A 20,198-nucleotide genomic window follows, 5' to 3' on the forward strand; every position below is an offset into this window, starting at 1 on the left:
GGCTACTTTGCTATCCAGAAAGGGTGCAGTCGTGACAGAGGAAAAGGGTGGTGCGACTGGCAGAGAGCACAATGGCTGTCTTAAGTTTATGACTGTGATTGCTCCAGCCTTATCAACTTCTGTATTTAATCGGCGGTCACTTCGAGGACAAGTTATAAATTTCGCTGGCTGTCTTCACAAATGTGGACGCATGTCTACGTACAGGAAAATATTTTATATTTTTATGTTATTGAGCTTTAATGTGATTCATGCCACAGAAGCATTTTTCCATGCGTGGATAATCGAGGATTTATAAATTTGTTTCCTCGACCTGTTTTACTATCGTGTCTTTCAGAAATTACTGTAGCTGTATACTGAAATTGCTGGGGAAGTTTATGACGTACAGTGTATCTGTTTCACTGTTTTAAAATTATATTACTTTTAAATTGAATAAAGGTTTGAATATTATTTTAATTTAATAGGAGTTCTGGAAATAAGACTGTAATGTGTTTTGAAGCCCTTCCACTCACTTCTTTTTTTTTCAATCGCCATACTGTGTTTTGTGTGTTCTGGAAACGCACATTATGTGATTACCTCTTCCAGACTCTTTTTCAGCACAAAATTGTCGTAAATGTAAAACTCAGTAGAACGTTTAGTTCGCATACCAAATTTCGGACGTTACATTATCAACAAACACTTATATTCATATTTTCGCTGTTCCCGGTTTGTTCTTATAAAAACAAACTTCACAGATCTGATCTATTTTAGAGAAGAAAGTCGTATAATTGCAGGAACAAAAAACATGAATAATTAAAAAGTTAAGTTTTCGTACCTTTCTCTCTTAAACAAGTCGTAAAAATAGTTTTGGGTGGAGAAAACAAACTGAACAGAAATAAAAGCTATGTAGTATTTTGTAGAAGTATCAGCAATCAAAGTATGCATCTCAACACTAAATTTACTTTGTAAAATTTACAATGCTACTCAGTTTTTGTAACTGTTGTCGCCTATATAAGTCGAAAGTAAAAAGGCTGTGATAGTACTTGTTTAATATTCAAAATATAACTAATATCAATATTTTTATCATTTTAGGAAGTTTTGTCATATTCAGCTCATTCTGTACTTTGTAACGAAGTTCAGTGTAATAAAGAGCAAAACTTAAATTATTGGATTTGTGCTTCAGTTCGTAGCTTTTTTTTCATAATTTCAATAAACACAACAGATACACATAACAATAAAATATTCTCTGTCACTATTTACAACAGTCTGCCAACGCTGAAGTACCATTTCGATTCCGCGACTGTAGGAATAGCGTGGTTTCGAGCCCAAGAACTCGCCATGTTCGGAGCGGATTTTCATCTGGAAAGAAGCTCCTTCAAGCTTGTTCCATAGAGAACGGAGGAGGTGAAAATCTGAGGGGGCAAGATCACGTGTATAAGGAGAGTGCAAAATAACTTCCGGCACCAAACCCTGTGTAGTGTTTTTTGTTAGTCTAGCAGAATGCGGGGCGAGCGTTATCGTGGAAAAGTATCACTTCACATTGTCTTGCTGGTCATTGTTCTTGAATTTAGTTCGCGAGATGTCTCAGATGTTGACAGTAAATGTTAGCAGTAACGGGTGCACCTCGGGAAAGCAATTAGAAGTACCCCACACCGTCACTGTTCCACCAGATGCACACCCTTATCTTTTGTGGATGCCCGCAGGTTTATGTATGGGAAGTGGCTGCTTTTTTTGGGCTCAGCCATTTCTTTGTTTTCCTTACGTTTCCATAACGTCACCATTTCTCGTCGCCAGTAGCGATGAAGAATAGGAATGGTCTGTGTTGTTCATGAGCCAGTTGATGAGGAACAAGCAGAGATACACAGATGGCCACCCGCTGATTTTTGCGATTTTGGCTTAGAGCAACACGGTTTTTCTACTTTCCCCATCGTATGCAAATGTCGCACGATGGTGAAATGATCGCATTTCATCAAATTTTCCAGTTCTCTAGTACGCTGAGGTGGTTCATTATGGATTAACGTGTTTAAACAATCGTTAAATCCCAAAGGTCTTTCTGGACGTGGAGAGTCGTCAATATCAAAACAATCCTCTTTGAAACGAGAAAACCATTTTCTCGCCTTGCTGTGTCCAGTGGTACTATCCCTATACACGGCTGCCTCCACTACTGTCATTGTGGTGTCACCGCTAGACACCACACTTGCTAGGTGGTAACTTAAATCGGCCGCGGTCCTGTAGTACATGTCGGACCCGCGTGTCGCCACTGTGGGATCGCAAACCTAGCGCCACCACAAGGCAGGTCTCGAGAGACTGAGGAGACCTCAGCCCCAGTTGTACGGACAACATAGCTAGCGATTGGACGTGCTAAGCCTTGCTCTCATTTGCCGAGAGATAGACAGTAGAATAGCCCTCTGCTAAGTTAACTGGCGACCACCTAGCAAGGCGACATTTGTATCAGTGCCTATAGCTTACTAATATTCAAGAGAGATGTATTCCAAGGACTAATTAAAAGTTAAGTAACAAGCATCTACGTACTTTTCTTCTTATTCATTTATAAGTCTCATGTTCCAGACTTCACGCCCGTCTGCGTTAGCATTGCGTGCCCTATCGGCTACAGCATTGTGTCTAGGCTGTATGGTCTAGACACAACAGTCATCCCTCTACTGAGCTCATAAAGAAGAATAAATCAGAGTATTTCGATTTCTCCACAGTGCACTCCACTTTACAGCGTCCAAATAGTAACAAATGGTTCAAAATGGCTCTGAGCACTATGGGAGTTAACTTCTGAGGTCATCAGTCCCCTAGAACTAGGAACTACTTAAACATAACTAACCTAAGGACATCGCACACATCCATGTTCGAGGCAGGATTCGAACCTGCGACCGTAGCGGTCTCGCAGTTCCAGACTGAAGCGCCTGGAACCGCTCGGCCACCCCGACTTGCCCAAACAGCAACAGTGAACTACAAACAAAATATGACAATCGATAAATAAACTCATAGCAACCGTAATACCATCATGCGAAGCAAAAATCTATGCACCAGCCTAAAACAAGCCTGGTCTCGTCAACATTATTTTAGAAAATCAGTTCATATACAGGATTACACGAGGCAGCGAACTGCAAATAAACACCCTAATGTTCTTGGAGAACGGCGGTATAAAATCATATATTTTTTGGCAGCGTAAATGTGAATATATCTTCGTCAACTTGAATTTTACGAGACATACAGTCGCGCGGGGTTATTCGAGCGGTTTAAGGCGCTGCAGTCATACACTGTGCGGCTTGGCGCTGCGGAGATTCGAGTCCTCCCTCGGGAATGGGTGTGTGTGTTTGTCCTCAGCATAAATTAGGTTAAGTAGTGTGTAAGCTTAGGGACTGATGAAAAAAAAAAAATCAAATGGCTCTGAGCAGTATGGGACTTAACATCTGAGGTCATCAGTCCCCTAGAACTTAGAACTACTTAAACCTAACTAACGTAAGGACATCACATACATCCATGCCCGAGGCAGGATTCGAACCTGCAACCGTAACAGTCGTGCGGGTCCAGACTGAAGCGCCTAGAACCGCTCGGCCTCACTGGCCGGCTACGGACTGAGGACCTTAGGAGTTAAATCCCGTAAGATTTCACACACACACACACACACACACACACACACACACACACAGACATACACTTGGGGAAAGACAATCACTCGAATTTTGAGCTTTCAGGTTCACGTCATTATCACGCCCGATAGTAAGCCGTATGCCACAAGCCATCCATCTGAGGTGGTACAGAGCGAGGCAGTAATGGTTTAACCGGGTGTAGGCTACGCAAGCAGCTGCGTGCAGTACTTTGGAGTGCACGTGTACCCCGAGTTGATCTGTGGCACAGTGGATGCTCAGCCTTCGCGAAGGGCGGCCGATCTTCTTAAGGCCGCGGCTCCCCCGAGCAGCGCCACCGTCACTTAAATTGATATGCATGGTTGTATATTTTTAATGGCTCCAGCCAATAGACGATATTCGCATACGGCGAGACGCGCGCGCGCGCCCTGTCCCTTCTCCCTGCCGTCTCGCCCTTTTTTGCATGCCGGGCTTCCCTTCCTTCGGCTGCGCTATGGAGGAGAAAACAAGGAGAGGGGGCGGATACATCTGGCATCGAAAATGACAATGCGCTGCACGCGGGCGCGGGCAGCGGCCCGCGCCGTCACAACAAAAGGATGAGCCGAGCGAGGGCCGCCCCATTGACAAATGGCCTCCACTCCGCGCGCTCAGAGCCAGCCGTATCCCTCGGCTTCGAGCTCCGTGATTTATACACTCTCGCTGCGAAAACTTCTTGCCGCGACCTATGAATCTGAAATATTCCGTCCGCGATGAATAATCTAATTAGATGGATTTATCTCCAGACAACAGATCCGTAAATCAATCTTCCCCTGCTGCCGTACCAAAGCCGCAAAAGCAGAAGAACAAAGGCCCTCACCATCCGAGGTACTCTTAAAATCAACACATTCAGTTAAACTTATGCGGACGAATTCAACAAATCTGTAACGTTTCCAATACGTTGTTGTGTATGTACAGCGAGGAGCACTTTGTCCCAGTTACGACACGTCGCAGATTTGAAACGGTGCACATTACAAGTACACTGTCTGATCAAAATGTTCCGGACAGCTATTAGTAGACACTTATAGGGTGTGGCCTCACCTTTCGCGTTTATGACGGCTTGCATTGTGCTGGGGACGCTTTCAGTGAAGTGTCTGATTGTCTGTGGAGGAATGGCAGTTCATTCTTCCTCAGGAGTTGCAACCAGAGACGGTAGTGACGTTGGACGCTGGGGTCTGAAGTGAAGCCGATATTCTCACCGCTCCCAAAGCTACATTAAATGAATTCGCAGTTTCTAATAAGCACAATCACCAGCTTTAGAATGGAATGACGACACTGAAAATTTGTGCGGGACCGGGGCTTGAACCCGGATGTCCCTCTTATCGCGAAAGGTCGCCTTACTATTTGGCTATCCGTGTATGACTCATAGACAGACCCAAACTTCCATATGTCGTAAATCACGTATGGTTTGGCGCTGGCCGCCAGTCCTGCACGGATAGTCAAATGGTAAGGCGGCAGATAGGGGTAAGGGAGAAATACGGATTCGAGTCCCGGTCTGGTACAAATTTTCACTGTCGTCATTCCATTCTATAGCTGACGGTAGTCCCTATTCGCAATTGTGAATTGGCTCTGAGCACTATGGGACTTAACATCAGAGGTCATCAGTCCCCTAGAACTTAGAAATACTTAAACCTAACTAACCTAAGGACATCACACACATCCATGCCCGAGGCAGGATTCGAACCTGCGACCGTAGCGGTCTCGCGGTTCCAAGCTGAAGAGCCTAGAACTACTCGGCCACTCCGGCCGGCTAATTGCGAATTCATTTAATGTATTTCATAGCGGTGGTAATCGCCGCAGTGCCCATTCTTTGGACATGCATGAGTGTCTAAAGGAACTTTACATCGTAATCAGAATAATACAGGAACTCCAATTCCGTATCGTACTCTCAAAGATGTTCCATTGGGTTCAGGTGGGAACCATGGGTAGGCTGGTAAATCTCAGGAATGTTGTTGTCCACGGACCATTTCCTCATACACGCTCTTTTTGAAGAGCTGCAAGTAGTGATGTTGGACAGTCGGGTCTGAAGCGAAGTCGATATTCTAACCACTCCAGAAGATGTTCCATTGGCTTCACGTTGGGACTCTGGCTAGGCTGATCAGTATTAGGAATACTTTTTTCCGCGGATCAGTTCTTCATAGATGCAGATTGTCATCGCATGCATTGTCATGCTGACACAGACGTCGTCTCCAGAGCCTTTATCTAACGTACACAGTATACAATGCTGTTAACTACAGTTACGCCTTCCCGCTTTTAATGTTTTCTTAAGTGTAGTGTGGGGATCACACCCTAACCATGAGAAGTAGCACAATCCCGTAAAACCACCTCCTCCGCATTTCACTGTTGGCGCTATAAATCTTGGCAGTTAACATTCCGCAGGGATTCGTTAAACCAAAACTTTACACCGTATCGCCACACGGTGTAGTATGATCCGTCACTCCAAATCAGTCGTTTCCTGTCATCAACAGTCTGGTTAAAATGGTTCAAATGGCTCTGAGCAATATGGGACTTAACATCTGAGGTCATCAGTCCCCTAGAACTTAGAACTACTTAAACCTAAGTAACCTATGGACATCACACACATCCATGCCCGAGACAGGATTCGAACCTGCGACCGTAGCGGTCGCTCAGTTCCAGACTGAAGCCCCTAGAACTGCTCGGCCACAGCAGCCGGCCAACTGTCTGGTAGCGTCATTCGTGACACTATTGTAAATCAGATGCCACACTGAGATGCATTGGAAGAATCCTAAGGAAATGCAATTCGATTACAAAGGAAGTAAGTTACAGTATGCTTGTTCGCCCACTGCTTGAATACTGCTCAGCAATGTGGGATCCGTACCAGGTAGGGTTGATAGAAGAGATAGAGAAGATCCAACGGAGAGCAGCGCGCTTCGTTACAGGATCATTTAGTAATCGAGAAAGCGTTACGGAGATGATAGATAGACACCAATGGAAGACTCTGCGGGAGAGACGCTCAGTAGCTAGGTACGGGCTTTTGTTGAAGTTTCGAGAACATACCTTCACCGAGGAGTCAAGCAGTACATTGCTCCCTCCTACGAAAATCTAACGAAGAGACCATGAGGATAAAATCAGAGAGATTAGAGCCCACACAGAGGCATACCGACAATCCTTCTTTCCACGAACAATACGAGACTGGAATAGAAGGGAGAACCGATACAGGTACTCAAGGTACCCTCCGCCACACACCGTCAGGTGGCTTGCGGAGTATGGATGTAGATGTAGACGTAGATGTAGACTATTTCAGGCATCACTTAGCACTGAGTTGAGAAATCTGTGGCTTACGAGGAGCTATTCGACCATTATATTTAACTCCCAATTGATAGTCAGTGTGGTACCGGGAATGCTGGTAGCACTTTGTAACTCACGAGTGCGTTTTACCAACCACGCTCAGTAATGTTAGACGAACCCTTCTTTCAGCACATAAGCTCTGCCAGGTAGTGTTTCAGCTGTGGTTGTTCCTCCACGTTTTCAATTCACATTAACATCACCGACTGTCTACTTGACCACTTCTTACACATGGAAATGTCTCTGCTGGATTTATTACTCGGTGTGTGTGTGGTTTGAGGTTTTCGGGCGCTAAACAGTATGGTCATCAGCGCCCATTATTACTCGGATGACATCCAATGACAAGTACTCGTTCCAAGTCACTGACCTCTCCTGGCTTACCCATTATTCTGTTACGACTTCTCCGTTGACAATGCAATACTCCCCGCCTCCTTTTATGCTAACGCGCCCACCTCTCGTAGTACTTAGGTGTGTTCACATATTGTAGATCAGTTAGTACTTTGATAATTCCTTGAATCCCTTGAGCATCTGCAGTTTCGGAGTGCTGTATAGCATGACGCATTTGTTTCAGCTGTTGATATCATTACTGGTCTTAAAAAAAATGGAACTTCTGAATTAAAAAGGTACTACGTGACGTAGGTAATTTTGAGATGTATATCGTTACACATTTTTCCAAATATCAGTGAGCGGGAAAAAAACGAAAAGAAAACAATTTGCCAAATTCGCAACAAAAAGGTTTTTTTTGTGTAAAATTGATCCTGCAGCATTTTAGGGCAAGAAGATGAGTTTGTTGCATTGTGTGATAAGTGGTGCAGAGGATGGTCGACTTAGTGTCCTTTCTGGTGATACTTATGGTGATGACACGTAGCAACAAACAAGGTGTTATATCAAGCGGCTCTCAAGGTCGAAAGGTTTTAGCTTTGTTTTTATCTCTGGGTCTGTAGTACAGCGCTGTTCAGAACTGCTTCTGGAGTAGGAGTTTTCAAAAGACACCTATCTGTAGACTTTTTCTGTAATTTTCTAGCGTATTTGTCCGGGAAGACGATGTTGGACACTGCTCGTTTGTACCTGAGAAGAGAAGCAGGTACAAAATGTCGAACTTTAAGATAAGTAAAACAGCTATCTGTGAGAAGTGTAACGTTCATTTGCACATAGAGGAAAAAAGAGAAACTTTTACCGAATTTCCACACAGAGTAAACACTATTATGTCGAAAGGTGCTAAATTCGTGTGTATTTCATGTCCCAGAAAAGTGTACCTGTAATAATAGGGGTGCTAACATTTAATTCATTTGTATCCTTAAATTTCTACTGTTACAAATATCTAACGCTGCCCTTAATCGGGCAGGTAGGTTAGAATATTTAAAAATGGAAATGGATAGGTTAAGTTAGATATAGTGGGAATTAGCGAAGTTCGGTGGCAGGAGGAACAAGACTTTTGGTCAGGTGAATACAGGGTTATAAATACAAAATCAAATAGGGGTAATGCAGGAGTAGGTTTAATAATGAATAAAAAAATAGGAGTGCGAGTAAGCTACTACAAACAGCATAGTGAACGCATTATTGTGGCCAAGATAGACACGAAGCCCATGTCTACTAAAGTAGTACAAGTTTATATGCCAACTAGCTCTGCAGATGATGGAGAAATTGATGAAATGTATGATGAGATAAAATAAATTATTCAGATAGTGAAGAGAGACGAAAATTTAATAGTCATGGGTTACTGGAATTCGTTAGTAGGAAAAGGAAGAGAAAGAAACGTCGTAGGTGAATATGAATTGGGGGTAAGAAATGAAAGAGGAATCCGCCTGCTGGAATTTTGCACAGTGCATAACTTAATCATAGCTAACACTTGGTTCAAGATTCATAAAAGAAGGTTGTATACATGGAAGGAACCTGGAGATACTGACAGGTTTCAGATAGATTATATAATGGTAAGACAGAGATTTAGGAACCAGGTTTTAAATTGTAAGACATTTCCAAGGGCGGATGTGGACTCTGACCACAATCTGTTGGTTATGAACTGTTGATTAAAACTAAAGAAACTGCAAAGGAGTGGCAATTTAACGAGGTGGGACCTCGATAAACTGACTAAACTAGATGTTGTACAGAGTTTCCGAGAGAGCATAAGGGAACAATTGACAAGAATGAGGGAAAGAAATACAGTAGAAGAAGAATGGATAGCTTTGAGGGATGAAGTAGTGAAGGCAGCAGATGATCAAGTAGGTAAAAAGACGAGGGATAGTAGAAATCCTTGGGTAACAGAAGCAATATTGAATTTAATCGATGAAAGGAGAATATATAAAAATGCAATAAATGAAGCAGGCAAAAAGGAATAGAAATGTCTCAAAAATGAGATCGACAGGAAATGCAAAATGGTTAAGCAGGGATGGCTAGAGGACAAATGTGAGGATGTAGAGGCTTATCTCACTAGGGTCCGCCCCGGTAGCTGAGTGGTCAGCGTGACAGACTGTCAATCCTAAGGGCCCGGGTTCGATTCCCGGCTGGGTCGGAAATTTTCTCCGCTCAGGGACTGGGTGTTGTGTTGTCCTACTCATCATCATTTCATCCCCATCGACGCCCAGGTCGCCGAAGTGGCGTCAAATCGAAAGACGTGCACCAGGCGAACGGTCTACCCGACGGGAGGCCCTAGCCACACGACATTTCCATTTATCTCACTAGGGGTAAGATAGATACTGACTCCAGGAAAATTAAAGAGACCTTTGGAGAAAAGTGAACCACTTGTATGAATATATCGAAATCTCAGATGGAAACCCAGTTCTAAGCAAAGAAGGGTCTATACAAGGGCGATGTACTTGAGGGCTATATTATGGAAATGGAAGAGGATGTAGATGAAGATGAAATGGGAGATATTATACTGCGTGAAGAGTTTGACAGAGCACTGAAAGACATAAGTAGAAAGAAGGCCCCGGGAATAGACAACATTTCATTAGAACTACCGACAGCCTTGGGAGAGCCAGTCCAGATAAAACTCTACCTAATGGTGAGCAAAATGTATGAGACAGGTGAAATACCCTCAGACTTCAAGAAGAATATAATAATTCCAATCCCAAAGAAAGGAAGTGTTGACAGATGTGAAAATTACCGAACTATCAGTTTAATAAGTCACAGCTGCAAAATACTAACACGAATTCTTTACAGACGAATGGAAGAACTGGTAGAAGCCGACCTCGGGGAAGATCAGTTTGGATTCAGTAGAAATGTAGGAACATGTGAGGCAATACTGACCTTACGCCTTATCTTAGAAGAAAGATTAAGGAAAGGCAAACCTACGTTTCTAGCATTTGTAGACTTAGAGAAAGCTTTTGACAATGTTGAGTGGAAAACTCTCTTCCAAATTCTGCAGGTGGCAGGGGTAAAATAAAGGGAGCGAAAGGCTATTTACAATTTGTACAGAAACTAGTTGGCAATTATAAGAGTTGAGGGACATGAAAGAGAAGCAGTGGTTGGGAAGGGAGAGACAGGGTTGTAGCCTCTCCCCGGTGTTATTCAAACTGTATATGGAGCAAGCAGTAAAGGAAACAAAAGAAAAATTCGGAGTAGGTAATAAAATCCATGGAGAAGAAATAAAAACTTTACGGTTCGCTGATGACATTGTAATTCTGTCAGAGACAGCAAAGGACTTGGAAGAGCAGTTGAACGGAATTGACATTTTCTTGAAAGGAGAATATAAGATGAACATCAACAAAAGCAAAACGAGGATAATGGAATATAGTCGAGTTAAATCGAGTGATGCTGAGGGAATTAGATTAGGATATGAGACACTCAAAGTAGTAAAGTAGTTTTGCTATTTGGGGAGCAAAATAAATGATGATGGCCGAAGTAGAGAAGATATAAAATGTAGACTGGCAATGGCAACGAAAGAGTTTCTGAAGAAGAAAAATTTGTTAACATCGTGTATAGATTTAAGTGTCAGGAAGTCATTTCTGAAAGTATTTGTATGGAGTGTAGTCATGTATGGAAGTGAAACATGGACGATAAATAGTTTGGACAAGAAGAGAATAGAAGCTTTCGAAATGTGGTGCTACAGAAGAATGCTGAAGATTAGATGGGTAGATCACATAACTAATGAGGAGGTATTGAATAGAATTGGGGAGAAGAGGAGTTTGTGGCACAACTTGAGTAGAAGAAGGGATCGGTTGGTAGGACATGATCTGAGGCATCAAGGGATCACCAATTTAGTATTGGAGGGCAGCGTGGAGGGTAAAAGTCGTAGAGGGAGACCAAGAAATGAATACACTAAGCAGATTCAGAAGGATGTATGCTGCAGTACGCACTGGGAGATGAAGCAGCTTGTACAGGATAGTGTAGCATGGAGAACTGCATCAAACCAGTCTCAGGACTGAAGACCACAACAACAACAACAAAATATATTACATAAACGTGGCTAATATGTATTTTTTGTGGCAATAATATTCTTCTGATCTTTAAGACAAGTCTGGCTCGACTCTAGCGAGTTGTTTCGGGCAATATTTCCTCCAACAACTGATAGTACCAACTCATCAGAAAACAGTAAGGATCTCTGATTTATCTTGGATGAGCATGTAAATAGGGAGGAAACTGATGCAGCATATACTAAAGCTTTCTCTAAGTCTTGTTGTTCTTCTTTTGTTTTCAACTGAAGTCTCGTTCTCAATTTCTACCTATTTTCCGCAAGTTCCTTCAGTTAAGAGTATGTTTTCAATTTCAAATCTTGTTTCATCTGCGTGACGTTTTGAGGTCTTTGTCTCCCCCGTGCATTTTTCTAAGGTTCTTTTCCTTCTAGTAATTTCGTAATAGACGGATAATATCTGTATAGGCGTCCAATCTGCTGTCCTTCAGTTCGTTGGTAGTTTAAGCCATCTTAATTGCTCATTTTCCCTGTCAGCGAGAGTCCGCAGCTCGTAGTCGTGCGGTAGCGTTCTCGCTTCCCACGCTCGGGTTCCCGGGTTCGATTCCCGGCGGGGTCAGGGATTTTCTCTGCCTCGTGATGACTGGGTGTTGTGTGCTGTCCTTAGGTTAGTTAGGTTTAAGTAGTTCTAAGTTCTAGGGGACTGATGACCATAGATGTTAAGTCCCATAGTGCTCAGAGCCATTTTGAACCATTTGTTACTATTTGGACCCTGTCAGCGAAATTCTTGGACACTTCTCCAACATCATGCCTAGAAGTCTTTTCCTTTGTGACTTCCCTATTCTACATGCCTCGTAGCCATGGAGGACACTGCATCAAACAAACTACATGTACAGAGCGCAGGGTTTCACGGTCGGCGTTAGTGTAACTGCTGATATTTGTTTTTTGGTTACAAGGTCGCGATCCAAGGCATAATTCTACGGCTAACTCTCCGTCTTCCAATTCTGGAGACATGGTCAAAGGCTTCAATGACTCAGAAAGCAGCTACATTTCGAACTAGTTCAGCAAGTCGAACTGTTTGAGTATACCCTTGATCTTCAAAGCAATATTTCCCGATGTTCGTAGCGTCTTGTTTTTCAAATCTGTTTTGCGTTGTGGAATTCTACACTTAATCTCCTCGCATGATTTAGCAATAGCACAACTATTATTCTGCTACTCACGTACTCAAAGCTGGTAAGCTGCTTCAGATTCCGTCAACCCAGATGTAGTTTTGGTGGTATTGTAACTTTATTAGATACAAGAATTTGTTCCTATTTATTTTGATGTTATAGCTTTCTGAAAATACGAGTATGTTATTCATGTTTCCTATGGCTTTTTGGACACTGTTTACGGATGCGGCTGACACTGTAAGTCATGTGCAAGTCCAAGTGTTGGTTGGTTGGTTGTTTCGGGGAAGGAGACCAGACAGCGAGGTCATCGGTCTCATCGGATTAGGGCAGGACGGGGAAGGAAGTCGGCCGTGCCCTTTGAAAGGAACCATCCCGGCATTTGCCTGGAGCGATTTAGGGAAATCACGGAAAACCTAAATCAGGATGGCCGGACGCGGGATTGAACCGTCGTCCTCCCGAATACGAGTCCAGTGAGTCCAAGTGTTTTCATGTTCTCACCATGTATTATTCCTTCAAAATATGTAACCTTCCATTTGTTTGTTGCAGCTTCAATGTACAGGGTGTCTGTTACACGTTGTGAAAAAGCGCTAGGGGAGGTGAGGCACATCATAAGGATCGAGAATTGCGTCAAGCCATGGCCATCAACGCCGCCGTCCGCGCTTATGTGGCGCTGTACGCGAGAATAATGGAGGCAAACGCCTTATGCTTGAAGATGTTCCAGCAAATGTGAAGCGCAGCGTGTGGTTCCGCCATGATGGGACGCCTGCTCGTTTAGGACATGCCGTTCGAGGGCATCTGTACAGGTCATTCACACGTCGATGGACTGGGTGTAGTGGACCGGCTCCCTGGCCCCCACACTCACCGGTTTTATAGAGTCTCGATTTCTTTCTATGGGCAGCCATGTAGTGTCCCACGCGTTACTAACCCGTCCACTCTGAAATGGATCTCGTCGCCAGAACCGTGTGCGCTGCTGCTTCTGTCAAAGGAGCTCGCCATGTGTTCGAGTGTGTCCGGCAGTTGCTGCTCGGATGGTATCAGACATGCATGGCGTCTGATGGTGCAGACTTCGAGCATCTGTTGTAACATTAGGGATGCATTCATGTCGGATACCATGTGTACTCGTTATGTCCAAAAAATGTTTTAAATAAATCACTCTCTTGTTTCCTTTCCGATCTTCGACCTCTGCTGCCATATTCTCCTGATATTTGCGGCCATGTGTTGCTATGCAATTCTCAGTTCTTATTATGTGGCCCACATCTACTAGAAGTTTGTCGCTACGTTTCGAGAGGACCCTGTATACTGCAAAGAGTAATGGGGAAAGGCTGTATTCCCCTAGTTATTATTGAAAATTTTGTGTCACTATCTTTCATTTTGACAACTGCTATCTGATTCTTGTAAAGCTACTGGATTATATTCCTGTCTCTGTGATCAAAATTCATGCTGATTAAACAAAAATTATTCCGGTCTTTACTGCTGCCGGGTCCCTCCCGTCCTGAGCCGGCCGAAGTGGCCGTGCGGTTAAAGGCGCTGCAGTCTGGAACCGCAAGACCGCTACGGTCGCAGGTTCGAATCCTGCCTCGGGCATGGATGTTTGTGATGTCCTTAGGTTAGTTTGGTTTAACTAGTTCTAAGTTCTAGGGGACTAATGACCTCAGCAGTTGAGTCCCATAGTGCTCAGAGCCATTTGAACCATTTGAACCTCCCCTCCTCGTGCAGCGGCGAAGAAGCACTGCCCCTAACCTGCAGTCGCGCCGAAGGTTTGCCCCGCACGCTCAATCTTTACCTTTCTGTTACATGACCGCTTAGCTCAGTAGCTGCCATTTCGGAGTTTGTGAGATCTTTGGAAGGAGCAGCTGTATTACGATCTTGCGCGATGAAACAATTTGGAGGATCGAATACAGTATATGACCTAATCACTGACTTTACTTATGATCAAACCTTCAGAAGATTTTTGATTAGATAGTTCGGCAATACTTTACTGACCAATTAGCTGAATGCTTCTCACTGCCATCCTTACTCTCGTTTTGGCTTCATTTAGCATTTGTGTACTACTCTTTCACTTTGCTTAATTTCGCAGCAATTTTGTAAAACTGGACCATGGTGGGTCATTTCGATCCCTCACAGCCTTATTCGATACGTAAGTGTCTAACGTATATTATAGAATTCTCTTGAGTGTTACCCACTTGTGGCCCTTATATTCGTCATGAAAGCTGAGTACTGGGTACAGGCTATGTACATTCTCTACAATATGTATCCTATCACTCTTGCTAACCAAAAATATTTTTCTACCTTATTTTAACAGTTATGTAAAGAAAGAAGAAAGGTTAAGAAAAGGCAAACCTACGTTTCTAGCATTTGTAGACTTAGAGAAAGCTTTTGACAACGTTAACTGGAGTACTCTCTTTCAAGTTCTGAAGGTGGCAGGGGTGAAATACAGGGAGCGAAAGGCTATTTACAATTTGTACAGAAACCAGATGGCAGTTATAAGAGTCGAGGGGCATGAAAGGGAAGCAGTGCTTGGGAAAGGAGTGAGACAGGGTTGTAGCCTCTCCCCGATGTTATTCAATCTGTATATTGAGCAAGCAGTAAAGGAAACAAAAGAAAAATTCGGAGTACGTATTAAAATTCATGGAAAAGAAGTAAAAACTTTGAGGTTCGCCGATGACGTTGTAATTCTGTCAGAGACAGCAAAGGACTTGGAAGAGCAGTTGAACGGAATGGACAGTGTGTTGAAAGGAGGATCTAAGCTGAACATCAACAAAAGCAAAAAGAGGATAAAGGAATGTAGTCAAATTAAATCGGGTGATGCTGAGGGGATTAGATTAGGAAATGAGACACTTAAAGTAGTAAAGGAGTTTTGCTATTTAGGGAGCAAAATAACTGATGATGGTCGAAGTAGAGAGGATATAAAATGTAGACTGGCAATGGCAAGGAAATCGTTTCTGAAGAAGAGAAATTTGTTAACATCGAGTATAGATTTAAGTGTCAGGAAGTCGTTTCTGAAAGTATTTGTATGGAGTGTAGCCATGTATGGAAGTGAAACATGGACGATAACCAGTTTGGACAAGAAGAGAATAGAAGCTTTCGAAATGTGGTGCTACAGAAGAATTCTGAAGATAAGGTGGGTAGATCACGTAACTAATGAGGAGGTATTGAATTGGATTGGGGAGAAGAGAAGTTTGTGGCACAACTTGACTAGAAGAAGGGATCAGTTGGTAGGACATGTTTTGAGGCATCAAGGGATCACAAATTTAGCATTGGAGGGCAGCGTGGAGGGTAAAAATCGTAGAGAGAGACCAATAGATCAATACACTAAGCAGATTCAGAAGGATGTAGGTTGCAGTAGGTACTGGGAGATGAAGAAGCTTGCAGAGGATAGAGTAGCATGGAGAGCTGCATCAAACCAGTCTCGGCACTGAAGACCACAACAACAACAACATGTAAAGTCCATAGACATTGACGCTATAATAGTATTTTTGATCACTATTCTCTATTAATCACATGTTCAGTAAGTTCTGGTGCTTTACTTATCGATGATGTTGATCTCCCGTACTCCTTCACAGAGCGCAGGGGAACGATGCGGGAGACCCGCACCGCCGTACTAGGCGACGTCTTAGTGCAGGTGGTTTGCCATTACCTTCCTCCAACGGTAATTGGGATGAAGGATGACGATGAAGACGACACAACAACACCCATTCATCTCGAGGCTGGTGAAAATCCCTGACCCCACCGGGAATCGAATCCGGGACCTCCCGCTCGGGATGCGAGAACGCTACCGCGAGACCACAAGCGACGGACGTTATTTAATAGAAGGTGTAAGACATTGCCCTCGCTGTCTAAGACACTGCCCTCGCTCATCGGACCTCTGAGCTCACTCGCCAGCCTAGTTATATGGAGACCTCCAGTTTGACGTAGACCGGGAAAAGTGTTGAATTCGGTGGTTTTCGCAAACAGAATTTACTGCCAGAGCTGCAGAGGTAGTGAGAAGTAATGAATAAAAACCCTCGAAGCCACATAGGTCCAAACAATGCGCTTTCGGTTTATATTGTGATAGTTATTAAACCTGAAACTGGTATGTAGAAAAGGGGTGACCTCTCTCGCATTTGTAGCATAAGAGATTATTAATATGTTTTAAATTTAGAAATGCCGTTTACAAATGACATAGCAAAATCTCTTACAAACTCCTTGTAATATTAATCTACACAAAAGGCGTCTGTATACTGTCAGTTCCCCCCGAACAGGTATCATCAAATTGCCAGTGGCGGTAATGCTCGCATTTCACTCTTTCCCTGTCTTACCCTCCACCCCAAACTAGTAGTGGTAAGGATGTACTGGTCAAAAGCATATTTTTCCAGACAGCAAGGCATATGTGTATATTGGAGCGCAATGACATTCGTTTTGCTGTTTACTATATAAAACATTCTTCACGTCGCGACCTAATGACGTATATTTTTTTCGAAGTAGCATTTCGAGATTTTTATAGTTTCATTATAATTCGCCCAAGCGTTCCAGAGTTACGTCTACATGCCACTTCGGCAATAGCAGTTGTGCTAGTACTTTTTTTGGTCCTTAATTATTTGCCTTCGGCGTTCTTTTGCGGTGGGATGCCACACTCATTCTTCTCTGCTTTCAGTCCGCGTCACTTCGATTTGACGCGGCCTGAAAAGAGAGAAGAATTTGTTCTTCAATTAATTGTTGGATCTATTCCAATAGGAGTTTCCTCCTACAGTTTCTGCCTTCTACAGTTACCTCTACTACCATGCATGTTATTCCTTTATCCCATAAAGCAGCCCCTATCATCGTAAACCTTTTTCGTGTCAGTATTTTTAATACGTTCCTTTCTTCGCCGATTCTGCGAAAAACCTCCACATTCCCTACCAGTTCACCAAATTTTCAACATCCTTCTGTAGCAAAACATCTGACGTACCTCTGTTTTGTTCTCGTTTATCCACAGTTCATGTTTCAGTACCATACAATGCATTGGTTCAAACGTACATTCTCAGACATTTCTTCCTGAAATTAAATCCTATGCTTGTTACCAGTAGGGCTCTTGGCTAGGAATACTCTCTTTGGCTACGCTAATTTGCTTTTTACGCCCTCCTTGCTTCGTCCGGTGTGATTATTCTGCTTCGAAGGTGGCACAGTCCTTAACTTCATCTACATGTGACTGCTAATTTTGACGTTAAGGTTTTTACTATTGTCGTTTCTTGGTTCCTGACACTGTCAGCAGGAAAGCGACCTCTGAATGTGAATAATTAAACTTCTTACTGGAGAGGCTTATTCGCCCAGATCGTAATGTATATATTAACTTGCCATCTTCAGTCAGCTACACACGTAGACCATTGTGCCACTCTGTGGAGTGTACTGTCACTTAGCCATGAACATATTAGGACTCTTCAGGTCATCTACATACATAAACCATTGTGCCAATCTATGTAGTGTACTGTTATTTCGTCATGGTCATATTTGGGAACATAACAGTGCACAACATAGAGTGGCATAATCTTCTACGTATACTGATAATCTGAAGATGGCTGTTTAACTTTTGAGCCTCGCTAGTAAGAATATTACCTTATTCATTCTTATTTCTGTTACTTCTAACTACTTTTCTCATTTTACGGGTTACTGCCAATCCATTTTCTGTATTCATTAGTCTGTTCGTTCTATTCAAAAGGTCCTGTAACTCTGTTTCACTTTCACTGGGGATGGCAATGTCAGTAGAGAATCTTATCACTGATATCCTTTCACCGTGAATTTTAATCCCACTGTTTGACCCTTCTTTTCTTTCCGTCATTAGTTCTTCCATACATATATCGAACACTAGAGCATAAAGGCTGCGTACGTCTCTCACACCCTTTCTAATCCGATTACTTCCTTCTTGCTTCTTACACGTTATCCCGTGTTTCCCTCTAGCTTAATCCTATTTTTCTAAGAATTTCATTCATCTTCCACCATATTATACTGTCAACAACATTTTTCGAGTCGATTTTTCTTCAGTCTTGCTTCTATTACCAAGGGCAACGTGAGCAATGCCTCTCTGGTGTCTTTTTCTTTCCTAAGGGAAAACTGAATATCTTGCCCCCATGTTAACTGTCTGCTGTTATTAAGTCGTACAATGACTATAGTGGGAAGGTTTGCACCATGAAACTCTTGAGATGTTAATAACATAATGGGTATTAAATGATTAAACGTTAATACTATTCGGATGTAATGCCCATCACGTACGTCACTGTGACACTTTTCGAATGTGGTAGTCTCCTAGCTGTACCGATAATATAGGCCTACAGCTGGTAGCGTACGTCCACTGACGGAGGCAACACCAGCACCTTGCCTCCCTCTCCCCTCCACCCCATTAACCCCATCCTGTCCAAAAGATCACTTTTACAATATTTGGTTGCTAAGACGTTTTCGCCTCGTTCTTGACGACAGCATCTTCTCCCCACACAGCCGCCAATAGCTATGAGTCCAACGAACAACATTTTATCGCAGGCGTTATTTATGTCCGGCCACACGTCACCGATACGGAGTGCAGAGGAAAAAGCATCCGGCTGTCGCATATACGTGCGCAGCGCAAGCCAAATTGAGAGAAAGTGAAGGAAAGAGAGAAAGACAGTGCGGGCGAGAGAGAGAGACAGAGAGAGAGAGAGACAGAGAGAGAGAGAGAGAGATGAAGAGCAGAGAGAGAGGTGCGAACGCAGAGAGCACCCTGTTGGGGAGACACGGAGCGGTCACCGACACGTGTGATGATTAGCGTACATTGTGCGTGCGTCGCCCCGCCCTCCCCGTACCCCGACCGAACACACGCTCGGCTCGTTAATTAATTGGGGCCAGGGATTGGATTTGCTTCTGCGGCCGGCTCTGTTATCCCAGCGCGGAACGTCGAATCACCTCCCTCCCTCGTGCCGCGAAACCGATGGGCGCCGACACAGCCAGGTCCCTCTAACAGGTTGTTGTTGTTACCAGAGGCCCGTTTCTGCCTCAACGGCCATCAGAGCTCTCCTCCTCCCCCCAGATACTCGCTCGTCCCTCTTTTCTCTTTTTTCTACCCCACCCCAACCTCCCCCCCTGAATCCCGTATCGCCACTGTCGCCTGTTTTTATTCCCGCCTCTCGGTTCGGAGTGTGTGACGCCTAGGCAATACACGCGCTGCTGCTACTTTACTGTCTCCCTGTTCTCCCTTTTTTTCTTTTTTTAATTCCTCTGTCGGTGGAATGAAACGTGACAGTGCGGCTTGCGATCCGCCCTCTCGTTCGACGTCGACCTCAATGACCGCAGTCGCCGCGCTGCCCGTTTTGTTCGCGGCGCTCGCGATATATATTCGTCGACCTCCTCTTCCCCCTCCCCCCCCCCTCACCGTCCACACCTTTTGCTTCATTCAGTGCTGCACGCCCGCTTTTCGCTTTCGCTCATTCGTTTTTCAGCACAGCCCCCTCCCCCCTTTTGCCTTTTTCTCTCTGTCTGGTGATGGAATTGCTGACAAGGTGACACGGTTAAAGTGAGAGCCACGGATCGGGGACAGCACGGCGCCGAGTTTTAATTGCTGCTGTGACTCTCCGTCAGATGGCGGCTCCGCCCGATTTACTGCGCCATACTCGACCCGCTTCGTCCTTTTTTTTTTATTTTTCGGTCGTGGATCGCTTAACCACAGCCACAGCACAGGCGCCGCCCTTTATACTGTCTCCGTTTTGCTTTCAACACTTGCTGCCGCTGCGCGAGTGACGAACGCACGTGTTCTCGATGACTCCTGCCCTCTCCAAATCTTAG

The sequence above is a fragment of the Schistocerca nitens genome, chromosome 9, assembly GCF_023898315.1.
Source record: "Schistocerca nitens isolate TAMUIC-IGC-003100 chromosome 9, iqSchNite1.1, whole genome shotgun sequence".
Taxonomy (NCBI): Eukaryota; Metazoa; Arthropoda; class Insecta; order Orthoptera; family Acrididae; genus Schistocerca; species Schistocerca nitens.